The sequence below is a fragment of the Podarcis raffonei genome, chromosome 10 (genome assembly GCF_027172205.1).
Source record: "Podarcis raffonei isolate rPodRaf1 chromosome 10, rPodRaf1.pri, whole genome shotgun sequence".
Taxonomy (NCBI): Eukaryota; Metazoa; Chordata; class Lepidosauria; order Squamata; family Lacertidae; genus Podarcis; species Podarcis raffonei.
Window position 1 is genome coordinate 72,158,954 of NC_070611.1, and position 10,043 is coordinate 72,168,996.

Genomic DNA, 10,043 nt, shown 5'->3' on the forward strand with positions numbered 1-10,043 from the left:
GCTCGCCGGTGGCTTTGCCATCGCCCGGCTTGCGTTTCGATTCGCCTCTGAGCATGTCCAGAGTGCCCTGCAGCGCCGGGATGCAGCCAGGGCCTTGCAACGACATTGAATTGCACAATTAGTTAAAGGTCTGGTTTTGGGAGAAAAGCAATGACAAACCTAGACAGCATCTTAAAAAACAGAGACATCACCTTGCCGACAAATAATAATAATAATAATAATAATAATAATAATAATAATAATAATAATAATAATAATAATTTATTATTTATACCCCGCCCATCTGGCTGGGCTTCCCCAGCCACTCTGGGCGGCTTCCAAAAGAATATTAAAATACTGTAATACATCAAATATTAAAAGCTTCCCTAAACAGGGCTGCCTTCAGATGTCTTCTAAAAGTCTGGTGCGTATAGTTCAAGCTATGGTTTTCCCCGTAGTGATGTATGGAAGTGAGAGCTGGACCATAAAAAAGGCTGATCGCCAAAGAATGGATGCTTTTGAATTCTGGTGCTGGAGGAGACTCTTGAGAGTCCCATGGACTGCAAGAAGATCAAACCTCTCCATTCTGAAGGAAATCAGCCCTGAGTGCTCACTGGAAGGACAGATCCTGAAGCTGAGGCTCCAAGACTTTGGCCACCTCATGAGAAGAGAAGACTCCCTGGAAAAGACCCTGATGTTGGGAAAGATGGAGGGCACAAGGAGAAGGGGACGACAGAGGACGAGATGGTGGGACAGTATTCTTGAAGCTACCAGCATGAGTTTGACCAAACTGCGGGAGGCAGTGGAAGACAGGAGGGCCTGGCGTGCTCTGGTCCAGGGGGTCACGAAGAGTCGGACATGACTAAACGACTAAACAACAACAACATCCTCCCTGCAATGCAGCGATCACACCCTGGCAAGTGGCCGCCGGACCCCCGTCTATCAGATCTCCTCTTACTTGCCTTTTCTCTAAACTTAAAGAACTCCCAACTGTAGAATTGGAGAATTCCATAGTTCAGGCACCCCTAAACTCAGCCATCCCTCCAGATGTTTTGGGACTACAACTCCCATCATTCTTAGCTAACAGGACCAGTGGTCAGGGATGATGGGAATTGTAGTCCCCAAACATCTGGAGGCCAAAGTTTGTGGATGCCTGCCATAGTTGGAAGGGGACCCCAAGGGGCATCTAGTCCAACCCCCTGAAGTGTAGGAATCTCAGCTAAAGAATCACCTGACCTCAGCTGGTGGGAGCTCCATGGTGCTTTCCACTAAAGTAGGCACCCCTAAAGTCGGCCCTCCAGATGTCTTGGGACTACAGTTCCCATCATGTCTGACCACTGGTCCTGTTAGCTAGGGATGATGGGAGTTGTAGTCCCAAAACATCTGGAGGGAGGGCAGAGTTTGGGTGTGTGTGCCTGCACTAAAGCTCCTGGCCCATCAGTCCCTGTGGGTTTTCCTTGGCGCTTGCAACAGATTCCTCCAGCAATGGAGTCCTATTCCTTGAGAGAATCAAGCCTGAGGACGTGATCCTTGGAAGTTTGCCCTTGAGATCTAGCGATAATAGCCCAACCTGGAGCCCTTGATAAGAGGCCACTGAAGCAGAGAAAGCAAAGGAAGCGTTCTCCCCCTTCTCTTGGGCAAGGAGCTGAAGGACATCTGCGGTTTGCTCAACTTCAGCAGTTAAAACCAAAGCTGTAGGTCGGCCTTATCCACAGGCCCTGAGAGTCAAGGCAGTTTAGGCTGTGGATCCACATCTAAGCAGCACTTCTTTTCATCCTATGGGGGAGCCACAAAGGGGCAGCCCCAATACCTGTCTGTAGCACAACTCACAGGCCAGTTCTCCTGCTATGCCCCACGGAGGACCTGAAGGTCCATAAACAGCAACACCCTAGAGGTCCTGGGCCCTAAGGAAGTCAGATTAGCCTCAGCCAGAGCCAGGGCCTTTTCAACACTGGCCCCGACTTGGTGGAACGCTCTGTCTCATGAGACCAGGGCCCTGCAGGATCTGATTTCTTTCCACCGGTCCTGTATGACACAAGATGTTCCACCTGGCTTTTGGCTTGGAATCAACTTGATCCCCTTCCCCTCTTTCCTTTTTCCTTTCTCCTTCTGTGATGGAACTCCTATTTGGGGACTTCCCTGGCTTTTTTCTGGCCCATGTAGGACCAGTCTGGATAGTTAGCCTTGGTGAAGACTTGACGTTTTCATCCCCCAAAAAGTTTTTGAGTTTCTGCTGAAATGAGGCTGCATTTTAATGTTGTATTTTAATATTGTTTTTTAAGTTTATTTCAATCAATTGTTTTATATCTGGTGTTAGCCGCCCTGAGCCACCCTGAGCCTGGGGAGGGCGGAGTATAAATAAAATTATTATTATTATTATTATTATTATTAAATTCTCTTAGGATTGTTGTTGTGAACAAGAGCAAGGATGCCCCTTTAAAAACTCCTTGGCCTTAGGCTAGATATATACTGCCAACAAAACAAACAAATTTTATTTTTATTTTTACAATTTATCAAGTAGCTCCTAAAAACAGGAGTGAGAAACCTTCTTCAGTCCCAGGGTCTCATTCCCAAGGAAGTATAAACCTTCTGCGATCCACATGCTTGTGGGATGTGGGGCAGCGGACACAACAGCTGATCTTTGTGTAGCTCAGCCTTGTTTCATAAAATCATAGAATTGTAGAGTGGGAAGGGACCCGAGGGTCATCTAGTCCAACCCCCTGGAATGCAGGAATCTCAAGCATCCATGACAGATGGCCGTCCAACATCTGCTTAAAAACCTCTAAGGGAGCAGAGTCTGCCACCATCTGAGGGAGACAGTTCCACCGTCAAACACTTCTCCATGTTTAGTCGGAATCTCCTTGATTGCAAATTGAATCCATTGGTTTGAGTTCTACCCTACAGAGCAGGAGAAATCAAGCTTGCTCCATGTGACAGCCCTTGAGATGTTTGAAGATGAATATATTGAATATTCATATTGAATATGAGGCTTGGGAGAAATTGTGGAATGAGGGTCTAAAATTTATGGTGTGTACCACCTTGAAGCTGGACCATCAAGAAGGCTGATCGCCAAAGAATGGATGCTTTGGAATTGTGGTGCTGGAGGAGACTCTTGAGAGTCCCATGGACTGCAAGAAGATCAAACCTCTCCATTCTGAAGGAAATCAGCCCTGAGTGCTCACTGGAAGGACAGATCCTGAAGCTGAGGCTCCAAGACTTTAGCCACCTCCTGAGAAGAGGAGACTCCCTGGAAAAGACCCTGATGTTGGGAAAGATTGAGGGCACAAGGAGAAGGGGACGACAGAGGACGAGATAGTTGGATAGTGTTCTCGAAGCTACCAGCATGAGTTTGACCAAACTACAGGAGGCAGTGGAAGACAGGAGTGCCTGGCGTGCTCTGGTCCAGGGGGTCACGAAGAGTCGGACACGACTAAACAACTAAACAACAACAAACCACCTTGAAGGAGGACGTAAGGTAAATGATGTACCGCTGGTACTTAACACCTGTCAAGCTAGCAAAGATGTTTAGAATGAGCAGTAAAGTATGTTGGAAATGTGAAATGAAAGATGGAAATTTTTTCCACATGTGGTCATGTGAGAAAATGAAACAATTTTGGGATATGATTTATAACGAGCTGAAAAAGTTATTTAAATATACCTTCCCAAAAAAACCCGGAAGCCTTTTTGCTAGGCTTGATAGGTAAAGAAATAGGAAGACAAGAGATTATTCATGTAGCCCAGAAATGGAAGACACGGGAATTACCAACATTGGAGGAGCGGCAGACAAAAATGGTAGAATATGCGGAATTAGCAAAACTGACTTACAGGATTCGTAACCAAGAGGAAACAAAGTTCAGACGAGAGTGGAGAAAATTTGTGGAATATATAAGTAATAATTACAGAAGTTGAAAGACTGTAGCAGGATTAAAATAAATCTAATGATGTGGGTGGGATGTTATTAAGAAACTGCGGAAAGAAAAGTGGAAATTGAAAACCTGTTGAAGGGAGGGAGGGAAGTCTGCGCTCGGCAGAGCGATGAAAAACTAAGTGGGTATAAGATTATGGAACCTTATTGTATTTGTTTTGTTTGTTTGACTTATGTTAAAGAAAACTCAATAAAAATGTTTGTTTGTTTTTTTAAAAAAAGAGAGAGATCTGAAGATGGCTCTCATATCTCCTCTGTTTTCCAGGCTAAACATACCCAGCTCCTTCAACCATTCCTCATCAGGCTAGCTTTCCAGGCCCTTGATCGCCTTGGCTGCCCTCCTCTGCACACCTTCCAGCTTCTCGATATCCTCTTTAAATTGTGCTGCCCAGAACCGGACACCGCATTCCAGGTATGGTCTGACTGAGGCAGAATGGAGCAGTAATATAGATCTCTTCCCTTGATCTGCACACTAGACCTCTGTTTGTACAGCTTCTCCATCTGGGGAAGCAAGGGGCATGATTACAGCTCAAGGATAATTTCCCCTTGGGCAAAAGAACAGGAGGTGGCATAGCTGTCAACTTACAGATTTGAAAATAAGGGACCAGCAGCCTCGAAAATAAGGGATCAGCAGCCAAAATGAAGCCTCAAACAGTGGTTCCCACAGCGCAGCAACCCGGCAAAGGGGATGCAGCAAGGGAAACCACCGTCGCCTCTCCGCTGGGAAGCGCTGAGCAAAGGCGAGTCCCCAGGCACCACGGCCGATTTGATCGGCACAAGGCATGCAAGCTCCACCCCCCAGTCGTTCTTAGACTCCTTATTGGGTGAGCAACGCAGCCAAGCAACCCAGTTGGAGCCTCCCTCCTCCCTGGCCGGCAGGGAGGGAGGGAGAGGAGCTGCTTCCTTTGAAACCCGGGAAATTTAAGGGACATCATCAATAAGGGACAGCAGCGGGACACGGCGCTGGGATAAGGGACTTTCCCACCAAATAAGGGACGGTTGACATCTATGGGATAATTCCCCCTTGGGCAAAAGAACAGGAGGTGGTGGTGCAGGATTTGTGATGGGCGTGGCCTGGAGGAAGGGGGCATGGCCAGCGGAGCACCATGGCAGCTTGAAAGATGCCTACAGGGCCCCCATTCTGTTTCTCACCCCCAACACAAAGCTTGACAGAAGCCTTAAGCGGAGCTGACAAGATGCTAAAGTTCCAAGATGGAAAAACGTTTCAAGTCGCCATCGACCCGCAGCCTCTCTTCACTAGGGAAGCCGCAAAGCGTTGAGCAAACCTCAGCCGGCCTCCTGTGCTGAATTATTCAAACCCCTTCCATTACTTACCCAGATAAGTGGGCTGCAGCGAGAGATGAACTGATGCCACAGCTTATTAAAACTTTGCTGACTCCGAGGACACGCGAAGACTGACCCTCTTTGTTGTTCTTGGCGGGCGCTGCCTCTTCCAGCACTGCAAGATGGGAGAAGGTCGCGCAGGTTTTTCACAGATTCAGGCGATGCCGCTAAGCGGAGGTGGGGAACCGGCAGCCCTTCAGATGCCCTTGGACGGCCGCTGCTTCCCTATCCCACCCCAGACTCCAAAGCCTCTTATCTCCCCAAGTTCCCATTAGCTAAGCGGCAGAACCTGGGCAGCAGGTGTGATCAGCTTGCAGCCCTTAGATCAGCTTTCTAAGGGCAATTTGCACACACAGGGCAGCAATAAGCCTACAAGGCTTTGCTCACGGGCACAATTCAGATTGGTTCCAGCAATCAGGATCTGGAAAGAGGGAGGGATCCCATGCAGCTTAAGAGCCAAAACATTCCCCACTCCCATAGCACAGGGACATTCAATAATAATAATAATAATAATAATAATAATAATAATAATAATAATTTATTATTATTTATACACCGCCCATCTGGCTGGGCTTCCCCAGCCACTCTGGGCGGCTTCCAACAAAGTATTAAAATACAGTGGTCCGTTAAACATTAAAAGCTTCCCTAAAGAGGGCTGCCTTCAGATGTCTTCTAAAAGTCTGGTAGTTGTTGTTCTCTTTGACATCTGGTGGGAGGGCATGCCACAGGGCGGGTGCCACCACTAAGGCGGCCCTCTGCCTGGTTCCCTGTAATTTGGTTGCTCGCAGTGAGGGAACCGCCAGAAGGCCCTCGGTGCTGGACCTCAGTGTCCGGGCAGAATGATGGGGGTGGAGACGCTCCTTCAGGTATACTGGACCGAGGCCGTTTAGGGCTTTCAAGGTCAGCACCAACACTTTGAATGGTGCTCGGAAACGTACTGGGAGCCAATGTAGATCTTTCAAGACCGGTGTTATGTGGTCTTGGCGGCCGCTCCCAGTCACCAGTCTGGCTGCCGCATTCTGGATTAGTTGTAGTTTCCAGGTCACCTTCAAAGGTAGCCCCACGTTGAGCGCATTGCAGTAGTCCAAGCAGGAGATAACTAGAGCATGCAGCCCTCTGGCGAGACAGTCTGTGAAACTGTGAAACTATTCCCGCCCCCCACTACCCCAGAGTGGGTTCAGGATCAAAGGTGGCCACAGGGAGTGATTCTATAATTGTTTTGCAACATTCGACAAATGAAGTACGCTGCTTCCTTTTCCTTCATTCTCACCTAACTGCCTGGGGCTCCTGAATTTCCTTTGCATTTGGGACTTGGGAGGTCTCCCTTATTTCTCTCTCAGTTGTCACAGGGAATCTGACACACTGCCAAAAACTTTTGAAAGACTCATTTGGATTTTACAATATTTTATTTATTTTTGAGATTACAGAGTCCTTATTGCTGATCTAATACAATCACTCAGACATTAATATTTAAAACATCCTTTTTCGAAAATATTATAATCTCATAAGTTTTTATTATTATTTTTAAACTTCCTTATTGGAGAATTATGACATGATTTTTGTTTTCCTGGTTTCAGATATTCGGATCACAATTCGCCGTTTTTCCTTATGACGCGTTTTGTTTTGCTGGTGTCTCCTACCTGTCTTTTTTAAATAGTCTTTGAAATGTTACATTAGAAAATAAAACATTTATTACACTTGCTTAAAATTTAGAGATGATCACAGAAGTATGATGATTCCAGACTGATTGGGAAATGCTGAGCAAGCAAAATAGCTTTACAGACAAATAAAAAAATAAAACGAAGATAAGCAGAACACAGAGGAAGATTTTTTTTTTTTAAGAAAAGAAAATCAGAGGAGATAAAACTCTTTCTGTGGGACATTTCTGTTTGTTCCCTCCCGCCATTCTCTACGTCAAAGATAAAAATGATTTAGCACAAACAAATTTAAAAACGAGGACAGCACCATCACACGCTCTAGCTAGTGACAGACCCTGAACAGGTGACCCCCTTCTCCCCACCCGACTGCACCCACCCCTTTCATGTCACACACTTTTGGAGTCACATGGCAGAATGGTTGTCTCTTGCCTGGAGAAGTGGGAGGGTGAGAGGGACTTGGACCAACTCTAGGAGAATCGGTCTGCCTGACGACTGGAGCCATATTTCTTGTAGCGGGTTCAACGCTGCTCCATCTAAGAGGCCAAGACAGGCCTTGCCAGACTAAGTCAAGGACCTGGGCATTTGGGGGGGGAAGCAAACAAAGGTAGCCTTGCGCTTCGTGATATTCCAAAGTCCATGTGGAAGAGCATTCAACTCAAGAGTCAGGAGAAGCAGGGCAGTGAATTCACACAGCCATTTCCCCCACAGCAGGGCACAGAATCGGCCCTTCCACCATCCTCTATGCAGAAGTGAATGCAGCCCCCAGCGTGAGATGGCGGCCCGAATCCTGAATCTTTCCCAATTTCCTTGCTGCTTGCCAATTGCTCCCCAGGTGTCCTGGGGGTCTGGGCAGGCAGCCTGTCCCTGGCAGTTCCTCCTCAAGGACTCAGGCACCACACATACTGAACAGATGCAAGTCGAGCAGGTGCAAACTATACTCAAGAGAAGCAAAAAAATGTGCTTTGTTTCTTAAAGAGTTAAGAACAAACCCAGTTTGTATTAAAAGCAACAAAACTGCCCAACAGCCCCTTCCTATATAGTTCATCACTGGTATTACAAAACGCACGACCAGATTTTAAAGAAATGGTGAAGAATTGCACAGTTAAACTCTTCACATAGCCATGCCCTCCAGAAACATCACAGTCGGACTAACCTTTGCTACTGAAAACATGAAGGATGTACAGAGACTGGGCAGATTTCCACAGAAAGCCAGACAGGCACCCACAACTAGTTCTGCAACTCTCTGCACCCCATTTTCTCTTTTCTTCTCCTCTGCTCCCCCCCCGGCAAAAGCTTAAATTAAATTAAATTAAATTAACAAAAGCTTTGCTCCTTGCTCTGCCCCACCTTCTCCTGACTCCACCGGAAGACTTTTTCTTTTTCCATTTTCAAGCTATCTCCCGCCAGGAAATTTGCTCTGCTGTTGCTCTGACACACTCAGGTAGCAGATCAGATGCACAAGCTAAGTTCTTTCAGCAAAAGGTAAGCATCTAGGTCTTTCGTGATCCTGTCCGAAGGTGGGATTCATTCCCTCTTTCCTGGTGAAATGAATAAAATGTATTCAAATGGGTATGGGTCCCTGGCTGCAACTGTGCCAATTTGGAGTGTTGATAATCTAGAAAAAGAAAAATCTATGGCTGCAGTGCCAGAATAATACCAGCATGGAGAGACACAAAAGGAAAAAACAACTGCAAGAGGAATATTGGTCTGGATGCAGCCTGAGGTTGTCTTGTTTGCATCTGAGGACACCGGAATGGCTGGCTCCTGGATTACCCCAAAGCCAGTATCCTGTTTCCACCAGATGCCCCAGTGAGAAGCGCCCAGGCAGGACCTGAGAGCAACTGTGCTCTTTTCATAGGATACTGTGAAGCCTGGGGCAGTCCAATGGAAAGGCAAAATAAGTTTGGGTGGGGTTTCCCTTTAGAGCAGAATCGGGACACGACGGGGAGGACCCAGCAGGAGAATCCCCGCACAAGGCGCTTTCAAAATGGATCGCGGGAGAATTGCAAGACCAAGGAAGCTCAAGGCTCCTCCATTTCAAAGTGCCTCACCCAGGAAATCTTCCCGCTGGCTCAGGCCCAGCATCAATGGCAAATTCACCCCTGGTTCGCTTCACGCTAACAGAACCTGCTCTGCTCCTGCAAACAACTGGAAAGCAGATCTGAGTTTGTGCAAACGAATGCCCAGGTCACATTTGCAGGATGTTGATGGAGCCTGTTTAAAAAGCAACAGCTGCCCAACTGGGGGGGGGGGGGAGAGACTTGGACGTTTCCTAAAACCAAATACAGGTGGATCTCAAAGTCTATTCTCAGCAAGGACTACAATCCCTTGGCACAGAGAAAAGGATCGTGGGACGAGAAGGGTTCTCGCTAGCAGCCTGCCAGCGTTCTGCCGCCCTGTTCCGCAGGGGCTGACACAAGTTGCTTGGCTGCTTAGCGTCAGAAGGAGCACGTAATGCCCCACAAGTCCTGCAAGAATGAAGCTTTGGTAGGCATAGGGAGGGAGGGAGCTCGTCGCGACTTGCATATAAAACCTGCAAGGCTATTGCAGAAGCACAACAATGATCTTACGCGAAAAAAGGGTGCCTGTTCCACAGACCCCAGCAAGGTAGGTGTGGGGGGGGGGGGGAGAGGAGGGGGCAACATTTGCCTGGCCTGCTTTCCAGAAGCTGCCCCTCCCCTTTGCACAAGCAGCTAAATTCAGAAGAAGGTTTCCCCCACAATGAGGTTGCAAGTGTCTTAGCAGCATGTGGAGCGGACTTGCGAGGCTTCCATGTTAAAGCAAATCTGCAGCCGCTTTCCCAACTGCCATGGCAAAAACACAAGAGAAAGAGAGAGAGAGAAGCGAAGGAAACTTGGAGTGATGGCTCCCCGCTCTCTCACGCCCGTCCAACTTTGGCTGCTCTCTTCCAGGCCCCTTTGTTAATTTGTACACTGGATTAGACATAACAGTGATAACAAGATTGCTTGAAGCTGACATAATCTGCGGTAAAATTCATTTGGCCAGACAATCTCTCTCCTTCCCCCAGCCCCCAACTACAGCTTTCCACTCCCCAACCCCCAAAAAACACCCCCCCCCAAAGTCCATCATCTCACAGTCCCATGGCAGTTTAAAAAACACCATTGGCAGAGGCCGCA